Here is a 12,548-nt window from a genome sequence, read left to right as displayed (position 1 = left end):
TCTGCACTATTCACAATAGCCAGGAGATGGAAACAATCTAGATGCCCTACTGCAGATGAATGGACACAAAAAATGTGTGTGCGTGCGTGTGTGTGTGTGTATATGTATATATATATATATACACAGTTGTACATAGCCAACGGACAAGGTAAAATAATGGCATTTGCAGGGAAGTAGATGAATCTAGAGCAAATCATGTTGAGTGAGAAAAGTCAAGAACAAAAGAACAAAAGGCACATGGTATCCTTAGTATATGGCTATTAGATCCACACAGTACAAGAAGGAGGACTCAATATTTGTGTACCCAATGCTATGGACATGGTATTGGAAATATAAACACAACTACACAGACATAAAAATTTATGACAACAGACATGTTTTATTACATAGATTAATATGTATCTATGACATACAAACCCTCAGCCTAATTTTAATTATGTTCTAAAATCTAAGTGCCAGTGATTATATACAGAGATTCCCTTCTTGAATATTTGTTTGTTAAACATGTCATTTGAAATATGATATAAAATCAATGTTAATAAATTATTTAATAAAAAATGGAGTTTTCAAGTAAAGTGGTGTGTAATTGTGTTAGCTATAATACAAACAGAGTTAGGATAGGTACACGGATGTGGAACTATTCTTTATGCCCACCTGAAGAGTGATAATGCTTTGATGTATATTTCCCAATTGTGAGGGACTTACTGGATAGAGGACTGGGAGAGTACTCTATGCCCCTTCAAACCAAAGAATGCTGTCCTCTCAGATTTGATGGCAATTGTTAATCCCCAGGCTGTGATCCCTGATGTCCAGTAACAGTTCCAGGAGGAGTCATTTGAAGGAGAGCTTAGTTGTTCGTTTAAGATCTCCCCATTGTAGACTTACTCTCAAAATTCGGGGAAGCTGAACTAGCTGATAGCGCTAACCGTGATTTAATCCAGGCATTACAGGCCTTACAAATTGACTTTGGGACATGTTCATCATCTGGTTTCCAGTACCCTGGCACCAAAGTGTGTATTCACTGTTACCAGAGCCCCACACTTGAGTCCAAGTGACAAGGCCTTACACTGTGATACTCAGCACTCCAACCGCTGTGAAGGTAGCAGAACGAGCTAGCGGATTCATCACTCCCAGGTGAAGAGAGCATGTGAGGATCCTGGACTTTCAGACTCCCAGAAAGATGGACACCTCAGTGTGACCCAAGCTATCCACTAAAGGTAAGACTTTCAAAAACAACCTAATGCTATTTTGTAATTTGCTTGGTATTTTTTAAGGTTGGGAGTAAATAATGATGATAATAACTCACACCAGTTTGGGAATGGCAAATATGGCAGACAAAGTCATCTTCAGGATCAGTGTTAGCCAATGTTACCACTGCCCAGCAGCCAACCTCTTCTCCAGAAAAAGAACAGGGAATTAAAACTATTACTGAAGTAGCTTTGGCGCCCTCTAGGAGGATCACCCTTCTCAAGCAATGACAATGGTTATATATTAATCAAACTTTGGTCCCTTGTATTTTGGGGACATAAGTTCCCCAATTAACTTTCTACTAAAGGTGAAATTCTTCAGAGATTGTTATCCCATCCCTTAACCAAGAGGGAAGCTTTCATCCCATAAGATATGGTGAGCCTAGTTACTTCTGTGGGAGGAAGAGCCTTTGCCAGGGGAGCTCTAGGACACTACCCAAGAATTTGAGGACAGATTGAAGGAGGTTACTCGTGCCTCTTTAGTGTCTCTGGCATCATTACAAAGAGCTCAACTCTAACACGGGTATTCTTACAGCCATATAAGTGGGGTCCTGTTTATTCCTAAAGGAAGAATGCTATTACTATGTAAGTGCATCAGGGCTGATAGAAGAAAACATAAAGGCTCTAGAAAAGCTATGCGAACGGCTCCACTAGCACCAACCCACTAATCTAGATCTAGGATGGTTCCAAAGCCCTCTGGCCAGGTAGCTAGTACCTCTAGCTAGCCCAAAGATATTGTTACTTTTACTAGTTACTGTTGGCCACTGTGTAGTTAATGCTTTAATAGCATTCATAGAAAAAAAATTGGAACTGTTAAACTAATGGTCCTTCATGCCCAATACAGCACCTTGTACCAGGAAAAAGAGTCAAGGATTTGACTCAGCTTCAAAAAAGGGGGGAGAAATGTGAGGGTCCCTTAGAATAAAAAGACCCTAGATTAAGTGGGGAAACTGAGCCAGGAATTTGTCTTCTTACTGGGAACTAAGGAATGCTACAAAAACGCAGTTTTTTCTTTAAATCATCCCCAGAATCTGTGTTTAGAATGTACCCTGACCTCCTGTGGAGTAATGTGTAATTACCATTGTAAAAGCCCCCACATCTTCTGCTGCCCAGTAATCTGTAACTACCATTGTTAATGTCCTTTGTTTCAAATTAACTGATGTTATCATGTTAATGGAACTCTATAACTAGAACCAGTTTGCTGAGTTTACACTTGGAAGCCCAACTTGCGCCCCTGCTCAGGGTCACAGTGTTAGTTGTCTAGGCTGCACTGTGTCCCTGGCCAGCCTGCTCCTCCAACATCTTACTAAACTTCTTCAAACCCTAACTAAAAAAACCCAAAGAAACAAAAAAAGAAAATGTGAGCTCACAGCTCAGAAGTCAAGGCCCAATGCCTACACACACATAAGTGCTAGTGAAATAGAGTGAAAGCATCACAAATAGTTGCAGTATATTTGTGTGTTAAATTAATTATGTATAAACAGTCAATTAAAGGATGAACCGAAAATCAGTTCATGAATCTTAAGCAGGCAGGTTGAGGTCAGCAAAGAGAATGCAAAAATGAGACTTTCTGAAACTTGTTGCTTAGAAGGATAGAGGAATGGAACTTTTTACCCTTTATGCAGTGTTGGTTTATTAATTTAGTACGCCAATTTGTAGGTTTAAGGTGCATGCTAACAAAACAGAAAAAATAGTAGGAAAGCAAAAAAGGAAGGAGTTTCAGCAGCGTAGTAAATAAAAGCCCGAGAAATGTTTTTAAAATACTAATTGGAACTGAATTCAGGAAGAGGATCACTTTTCAGTCCTAAGACACAGCAAGCATGGTCCTCATACTCTCACTGGCCCTGGGCTGAAGGAGAAGTACATCTTGGTTAAAGGACAGGAAGCAGCAGCACATAGAAAGTTAGAGTCAGCTGGCACAGCTTTCATGGCTGCTAATGTGCACTCCCATTTCTTTTTGTGAGAGTCTCACAAACTTTCTTGTCGAAGCTTTCTTTGAACTTTGTTCCTCAAATCTCAGCTTCCTTAGTAGCTATGATTACAAGTGAGCATCACCAATGCCCAGCACCAAGTCCTGCTATTTGATGGTTAATTAGAGATGGAGTCTTTCAGACTTTTTTCTCCCTGTGGGCTTTACACCTCTGTTCTCCATGTCTCATCCCCCTGAGTGACAAGAATTACAGATGACAGCCACTGGCACCTAGTTGATAAGTGGGTACTTGTTCTCTGGAGCATTTTCACTCTGAATTGCCCTGGTTCTTCAAAACCGCATCCTCAACTTCATTTTCTTTGTGATAGTGAAACTTGTGACCCACCATCTAGGAAGTCACTAACTACTGCTTCCTCCACAATGTTCTGTGATACATGCAGCTTTCCTACTTCTTTCAGCCTTTGTCTCTTTGGCTGGCTCGACATCCTCAAATCCCTCCTTTACTCTCTCTACCTAGTTATCATCAGAGTATAAAATCCACTATTGCCTCCATTATTTTTTTCTCCATGCATTTTTATTTCTAGATATCTTTAATGTGTGCTCGTAAGAGTGTTTGAATTCAGGGCCTCGATGCTGTCTCTAAGCTTTTTGTTCAAAGGCATTGTTCTACCACTTGAGCCAGAGCTCCACTTCCAGCCTTTTGCTGGTTAACTGGAGGTAGGTGCGTCATGGACCTTCCTGCTTGGGCTGCTTTCTAACTGTGATACTAAACCTTGCTGAATAACACTAGGATTACAGTACTCAGCTACAAACAGGCAGCCTACATTCTACTTTTACTTATTTTAAACAACGGTTTCGTATCAAATCTTTCACAAGCATTCATTATGATCATTAACCCAGGAAATCAGTATTGTGGACGTTGAACAGAACCCATATATATTGTATATTGGGACCTCATAAATAATCAAAATATTGCCCTAACAGCATCAATGGAGTTCTAAGTAATCCAGAGGATAGGCCTCTTAATTTTGGAAACAAGAGGATCAGTTTCTTAAAGATCAAAACTGTAAAAAATTTCTGTGTGCTGATTGCTAAATCCTATAATAACAACTACTGGGGAGCCAGAGATATAGAAGTTTCCATTTAAAGACAACTGAGGCTATAGTGTCCATGAGCGTCAGATGACTAAAAAATTAAAAAAGTTGGAAAGTGGAATGTGTCTAAAAAGCAGAGCAGTGTTGGGACACAAAAATGTGTAATAAGATGCTGGGTGTAGTTTAGTTTAAGAGTAAAACCTTATCATGATGAAGACCCTCTGATTCTACCAAAGGAAGAGACAGAGTATTGGGGAGGTGGAGGGGAATCAGGAAAAAGAAGTAGAGGAAGAAGAGTAAAATGTAAAGGTAAGATAAAGAAGAAGGCTGAGGAGGACAGGAGGAGAAAGAAATAAGACAAAAAGAAGGGAATCAGGAAGGAAAAAGGACAATGAATAGGAAGAGAATGGAGAAGACAGAGAAAAAATGCACAAAGAACAAAAACAGGGCTGGGAGTGTGGCCTGGTGGTAGATTGTTTTCCTGGTATGCCCAAATCCCTGGATTTGATTCCTCAGTACCACATATACAGAAAAAGCCATAAATGTACTGTGGCTCAAGTGGTAGACTGCTAGCTTTGAGAAAGCTCAAAAGACAGGGCCGGGAATTTGGCCTTATATTAGAATGCTTGCCTAGAATGCACAAATACTCAGGTTCGATTACTTGGTTCCAACTACTCAGAAAAAGCTGGAAGTAGTGCTGTGGCTCAATTGGTAGAGTGCTAGCCTTGAGCAAATGAAGCTCAGGGACAGTGATCAGGCCCTGAGTTCAAATCCCAGGACTGGAAAAACAAAGAAATTCATGGGCAGTTCCCAGGCCCTGAGTTCAAGTCCTTGGAGTGGCAAAAAAGTACAAAAAGTGGATGTAGGAGAAGGGAAGGAGGGAACAAAGCTGGTTAAATAGTGAGTACTTGCCTTGCATTTTCTCAAAAGAAGTCATTATGGGCATTTTGTGAAATACAGCAAAAACTACTAGTCCCCATGTTAGTGCCCCTTTCGTCCTGAGGACTTTTCTTGTTTTGGTGTTGTATTTTTCTATGTACAGACATGTGTATATGTGTGCATTTGTGTGTGTGTGTGTGAGAGAGAGAGAGAGAGAAAGAGAGAGAGAGAGAGAGAGAAAGAGAGAGAGAGAGAGAGAGAGAGAGAGAGAGAGAGAGAGAGAAAGAGAGAGAGAGAAAAGGAGAAAAGCAGGGTTTTGACTCAGCTCCTATTGGTTGCACATAGCATCCTTATTCAGCTACAGTTCTTTCACTTGATGCACAACTGCAGCCTCACATTTTCCTTGTTAATCAGAGGTAGACTCAAGTGGACTTTTTAATCGGGCTGGATTTGAATCACAGTCTTTCAAATCTCAGCCCACCGAGTTGGTAGGATAACAGGGGTAAGCCATCATAACTTGTTCAAAAGATTGATTTGCATGTCACAGTTCTCCAAAAGGACACAAACTTTCTGTGGACTTACACCAGGAATTCTCTCCCTAACCTTCTGCTGAATTCAGGCCTGAGGAAAACAGTGGTTGGATGAATGCAAACATAAAGCGGTTGTAGGGGACCTAGGGCCACTGAATACAGAGCTTGAGCTGAACACTGCAGAAGGAGGTGGAAGGGAGTAAAGGACATTCACGTCAGTCTAAAATGAGCAAAATGCTGGTCATTCTACAATGCAATCTCTTCAGTGTCTTCAAAGTGCAAGGTTTCTCCTATCTTCCTGCTCTGCTTTCTTTATCATATGTTTTCTTCATGCTGGTAGGAAAGCTCCACGGCCAGTACTAACTAAAGCAGTGAACAGTGAAATGCCTGCCAAGTGTATCCAATTTCAACCAGAAAACAGTAACTCTCTTAGATTCCAATATCAGGAGATTCTCACTTACATCTTATTTGCAGAGCTGGGTCAATATGATATCCTTATTTCAGGGCAGCCTTTTTACTGGGTGTGTTGAAATTTTGAGGCTGTAATGGAAAACATAGGAAGAACGGATATCAAGTAAGCAAATCTCCTTACTTGCCATATAAAGTTTATAATTTGTTTAGTTTATAAAGCCCCTGAAACAGGTATCAAACACAAAGCCTTCTCGACAGAGAGCTCCTCCTATCCCACATACATGTCTATACACTTCTAATTCTATTTATGTTCCTGAGGTGTACTCCAGATAAGTGTCTAATGAAGTTCCTTGGTTTCTGATTATATACAACTGCCTATTTCCAAGGGAATAGGATGATTCATTATGTTTTGTTTTGCATTTGCAGACAGTCTTACTGAGTTAGGAGACGAAAGAAGGAAATAAATAGTTGAGACCTATCACTAAGTGAAAATGTCCTCTCTGTCCCTCTCTCTGTCTCTCTGTCTCTCCCTCCCCCTTCTCCCTCTCTGTCTCTCTCTGTCTCTCTCTCTGTGTCTGTCTCTGACTCTCTCTCTCTGTCTCTCTTTCTCTCTCTGAGTGCCTTTTCCTCATACCTATTATCTTGATTACTCAAGAGGCTTAGATCTAATGATCTTGGTTCAAATTCAGCCTCAGCATGTAGCGTTATTAGACTCTTATATCTAATTAACTACAAAAATATCCCAACACAAACAGAGCTGTGGTTCAAAGTAGCAGAGCACTAGCCTTGAGTAAAAATTCTAGGACAGTGGGAAGGCCCTCAGTTCAAGCCAGAGTGCTGGCACAAAAGCAAACACAAAAAAGATGAATACCTATGCTGGATCAGGCTTATAATCCTAATTATGCAGGAGGCAAAGTTTTGAAGAACTGAAGTTTGAAGTCAGGACTGGAAAGAAAGAACAAAGAGTTATCAAGGTTGCATCTCAGTGGAAAGACTGCCAGCTACATGACAGGCCATCAATATGATGATGGAAATCCATACAATCCTGGGCAAAAATAGGACATCCAATATGAAAACTAAGGAAAAAGGATTGGGGGCCTGGGTTAAGTAGTAAAACATCAACAAAACAAGTGCAAGAATGTTACTTTAAGCCCCAGTGCCACATAAAATATCAACATAATCAGTAATATAATTCTGAATATTATGTGGCTTGAAATTTTTTCAGCAGAAACAAGAAAAATAATAAAGCATGCACTTCAAATAGTCTATGAGAAAAAAATAAAAACCAAATAATGTTGAAAAACTGCAAATACTTTTGTCAATATTGGAATTTTTCTCATATATGCCCAAGATTTCTCTGGCATTACAGTTTTGGAGAGAGAGAGAGAGAGAGAGAGAGAGAGAGAGAGAGAGAGAGAGAGAGAGAGAGAGAGAGAGAGAGTGTGTGTGTGTGTGCATGTCCTACATCTTGAACATGGGGCTTATGAACTATTGCTGGGATTTTCTGTTCAACAGTAGACCTTTATCAAATGAATCGCGATTTCACTTACTCCCAATTGTGGTTAATTGCTTGTAAGTGTCTCAAGGATATTCAAGGCCACTTTGGCCTTGAACCAGGATCCTCAGCAATCAGGTTCTTGAGTAATTATGATTAAAGCAGGAAACATTGGTGTCTTGGTCAGTGGCTATGGAACATGTGGTCTCACTATTTTCCCAGGGCTGTCGATGGACCTCAATTCTTCAGGGGTCAGACACCTGGGTAGCTAGAATTTCAGTTTATATCCTGCTAATGTTACACTGGAAGCTGAAGAAATGGTGACCTTTGACCTCAAATAGTACCAGAAAACAAAACAAACTACAGCCATAAAAAGAAACAAACAAAAAACAAAAAAAATAAAAGACATTCTCTTGATTATGTTCAAAGAACTGATAAAGTAGGGGAAATATGGTTCCTTCTTGATGCCTTTTCAGTTAGCAAATAATAAGAAAGGAAATCAGTGGTAGACACTCTACCACAAAATCTGGTATCCAGTAATATTTTCTGTGATGGTTTGTCCAAATGACTCTAATTTTCATAGGATAATATACATTTAATGCTTCTATATTCAGCTCTACATTATATCACTTTATGTTAAGACGAGATCAGAAAAACTAATTTTTTTGTCAGTTGTGGGTCTTGAACTCTAGGCTTGGGTGCTGTCTCTGAGCTCTTTATCTCAAGGTTACTGCCTTAACCCTTGAGCCTCAGTGCCACTTCCTGTTTTCTGGTGGTTAATTGGAGATAAGAGTCCACAGACTTTAGAGTTAATTTATTTTTCTGTCTGTTGGGCTTGAATTCTGGGCCTAGGTACTAGCCCTGAGCTCTTCAGATCAAGACAATCAACCCACCCCTTGAGCCCCAGCCCTTCTTCCCATTTTCTAATGGTTAATTGGAGATAAAAGTCTCACGGGTTTTAGTGCCCCAGTTTGCTTTGAACCATGATCATCAGATCTCAGCCTCCTGAGCAGCTAGGATTGCAGGCCTAAATCACCAGCGCCAGGTCAAAATAACTAATTCTTTTGTCAGTCATCGGGCATGAACTCTGGGTATGGGTGTTTTCCCTGAGTAATTCGGCTCAAGGCTAACACCCTGCCCCTTGAGCTACAACCCCACTTCGGTTTTCTGATGGTTAATTGGAGATAAGAGTCTCACGGACTTTAGTGCCCAGGTTGGCTTTGAACCACGATCCTCAGATCTCAGCCTCCTGAGTATCTAGTATTACAAACTTAAGCCACTGTGCCTGGCTCCAGAACAACGAATTTTTCTGAATGCTTCAAATACAATCTTAAGCATCTTCACCTCAAGACTAGCTATGAAAGCATGTATAAGCCAAACAGAGGAAATATAACATGTTAAAACCATACAGGCTCTATCGATGCATAAAACCATTGAAGTAAGAAGTCTAGGTCTATGTATTCCCTTGGTTATTGGCCCTTGATTTTGCCTGATTATTTCCTAGATGGTTTGCTTTTATTCAACACTTCTATTAGGTTTAAGTGTCCTTATCTGGTTTTCTTTGCTCATGTATGATACTTTTGTGGTCTTGGCCTATATAAAGTTTATGCTAGCTGTATTTGGGCTGGTTTTTTTGTTTTTGTCTTTTTGCTACTCCTGGGCTTGGTCTCAGGGCCTGAGCACTGTGTTTGGGATTTTTTCCTCAAGGTTAGCACTCTACCACGTTAGGCAAAACACCATTTCTTGTTTTTCTATTTATCTGGTACCAAGGAATTAAACCTGGGTCTTTGTGCATGCTAGGCAAACACTCTACCACTAGGACAAACTCCCAGTCTCCAGGCTGCTGGTTTTGGAAACAGGAGTTCACCAGCAGTCCTCTGGCTCTCCAATACAGATTCACAATTTGGCCTCTTAAGTGATGGCTTTTCTGTTTCTCCTGTTTCTCACAACTGAGTCTCCTTACAAAACTTGGGAGCTCATCCATGATCCCTGTCAGCAAGAATCAAGTGCCAACAAGAGCACTTGGATTCCTTTAAGCCACACTAACAATTCCAGCTGCCAGACAACAGGGATTCCATAGGCCAAGCACTGCTTGAGACTTTTCTAAGGACCCAATGGCTCTTTTACCACTTCAACAGCCAGGATCCTAGATGCCAGACATACCACTAAATCTCTTCAGAACTTTGAGTAATTCATGAAACCTTCAGAGTGTCTGTCTGAGTGTCTGTTTCTGTCTTTTGTCTCTTTTTCTGTATTCTGGGGATCAATCTGTCTGGAAAATGCTAAGGTAAGGGGAAAAGACATGCTCAGAACTGTCTCCTGTCTCCTTAATTTGATAACAGGAATTGCTAGTTCTCCTTTCCATGGTAGAAGTCTGTGGATCAAGACCACCTTGCATCTGGAATTGCTGTGGTTGAGGTCTGTAGACCAAGCCCCCCTGGCATATTGTAGCACTCTTATATTGTAGAGTCTTGGGTCTCAGGACAGTAGAGAGTTTGGTTATGGAAGAGGTAGGAGTCTCACAGAGCCGGGTTCGGTTTTTGTGTTTTTGTATTGTGGATCCTTGTTTTCTGTGTCTTTGTTCTTCATTTGGATATATTTGAGGGAATAAACGTTCTAGCCTCTAGCTGGGCCTGGTGGTGGGCTTGCTATTTCCCCTCCATGTGGCAGCAGTCAAGAGGCAGGGTGTGAGAAGTTTCAGACCTGGTTTGGTCCTCTAGCAATCTGAATAAAATCACAATTCACAGGCTGCATCCAATTTGTTATGAGCATAAAGATGTGAAGGTCGAACAGAAGATAATGATGTGAAAATAATAAATAATAAATATGATGTGAAAATACTAAAATAATTACTATGATAGGAAAATACTAAATGAATATGATTGAAAAATACTAATATAATATGATTAGAATGACAAACAATGGGATGAAATATAGCTAAAATATTTAAAGAAATATATTGCCAATATAAACTTGTATCTAAAGGCATGTGGACATGGGACATAAAACTGATGCAAGGACACATATGACAGTAACCATAGGAAATGTCAGAAGCATGACTTACAAGATAGAGTAATCATAAAATATCTATAAGCAAAGGACCCAGAATGAGAGACAGCAATTCTACTGGCCATAACTGAGACCGTGGTTCAAGGATCTTTGGCTATGCAGAAGCTGCTCCTTGCCCTAGAGGACCAACAAGGACTGAGACTCGTAGTGCAGCTCCGGAACTCACACTGTGACAGGACTAGGAGCTGCATCTAACATCTGACGGGCAGGCCCTGTTCAACTTTGGGACTAAGAGATGTTGGAGAGGTGAGTCCAGTGGGTGTTCTGTATAGGCAGGATAGAATCAGGCATGTTAGGACTAGAAGATAATAACTAGAATATAGTGTCAACTCTTCTAAGCTATATTAAATCAATAAAATATGTTGCATCAGCATCATATTACCTACCTATTGGTGAATTACTTCACCTGTTCAAGACACAATCCCTGTGGTGTCAGCTGGAGGAAGGGGGAGCAGATTGTTGTGGGCCTGGTTTGGACATCTAACTAATCCAAGCCGTGTCAAAGTTGTAAGGTGTTCTTGTATAAGACTGGATAAAAGTGGGGGAGAAAGGTACAATATGGACCCAGCCAAGCTCTCTCCCACAAAACGAGAGAATCAGGGAATCTCAGGAAGCCCTGAATTCCAGCAAGCTGCAGAATCCAGAGGCAGGAATCTCACACAGCCTGGGCGCAGACAGCACAGACAGCAGCTGAGATGAGAAAGGAGGCAAATGACCCTCTAACACCACAGAGCAGCTCACGGCCAAACCCCCATGAGTAAGTAGCACCCCAGATGCCCCCAAACACTTTGGGAAAGCAAAGCTGGTGGCAAGCCACAGAACTTAACCCAGATCCCTCTCAATCCTGACCAAGAAAGATTGGCAAGTGTTGGAGGGGGCAAGGAACACAGAATCCTATCCCTTCCCCTAACAGCACCCTCCCCCAGGCCACTGGCTGGAGACTGACAGGCAGGCGGTAAGACCCAGCACCCCAACAACGGGTGTGGAGATGTCTCTACTCGCACCTGCCCAACAGCCCCCTCCCCCAGGCAACTGAAACTGGAGACTGAGGGGAGCTAAGACCCTGCGTTCCAACAGCAGGTGGGGGTGTGTGCACATGTGTGTATCTGAGTGAGCCAAAACTTACTGGGGCGCCCTCCTGCTGAGAGCCTCTGGAAACCAGCACAAGGAGGACCTCCACGGGGAGTCACAGAAAGATTTACAGGCCAAAATGGCCCTGCTCTGCCCTAGAAAGAGCAGGGATACAGCAATTCCACTACTTGGCATTTACCCAATTGTCCAGAAACAAGGACATACTAAATCCACCAGCACAACAATGTTCATTGCAGCACTATTTACCATAGCAAAGATATGGAACCAACCCAGATGCCCCTCAGTTGATGAGTAGATCAATAAGATGTGGTATTTGTACACAATGGAATTCTATGCTGCTGTCAGAAAGAATGACATTGCCCCATTTGTAAGGAAATAAAAAGACTTAGAAAAAATCATATTAAGTGAAGTAAATCAGACTCAAAGGAACATTGGGCCAATGGTTTCCCTCATTTGTCATATCAGTAGAAACCTAGGGCTCTCCTAGCAGAGATTTACAATAGAGCAAATCCTAGATACATAAGGCCATGTAGACGCTAAATGAAAGGACCTCCAGGATATGGAAACAAAAGCCATATAAAGAGTGATTGTTGTCCTTAATGTACTATGTTTTCTCTCATCTCTTTTGCAGCACATCCTCAGCTGGGCCCAGCCCCTGGGAACAGGGCCAGAAAACTAGTGGTTGGGCTAGCTGAGACCTAAGTGCACAACTGCACGCATCCTTTGGCAACTTGTGGACACATCAGCAAAGGTTGCACGCTCAGACCCAGAATTGGGAGTACACTCCACCCCACTGCAGAA

The 12,548-nt window shown here is 41.4% G+C and overlaps 1 protein-coding gene across 2 annotated transcripts in view; it reads right to left on the bottom strand.

Moving 5' to 3' along the window:
- The window catches only part of LOC150040656 (uncharacterized), a 38,176-nt gene that overhangs the window by 15,616 nt on the left and 10,012 nt on the right, over nt 1-12,548 (bottom strand). The window contains exons 2-3 of one of the 2 annotated variants that reach the window (XM_090326080.1): nt 6,963-7,036; nt 6,142-6,220 (exon numbers count right to left, since the gene is read on the bottom strand). The gene's annotated coding sequence lies outside the window, so the exon portion shown is untranslated. The remainder of the gene's footprint in view (nt 1-6,141; nt 6,221-6,962; nt 7,037-12,548) is intronic. The other variant, XM_090326081.1, reaches the window with a different exon arrangement.

This window comes from Megascapheus bottae, chromosome X (assembly GCF_031878675.1).
Source record: "Megascapheus bottae isolate mThoBot1 chromosome X, mThoBot2.hap1, whole genome shotgun sequence".
NCBI lineage: Eukaryota > Metazoa > Chordata > Mammalia > Rodentia > Geomyidae > Megascapheus > Megascapheus bottae.
Note: the sequence above shows the minus strand (reverse complement) of the source record. Positions and strands in the feature narration are given on the sequence as shown.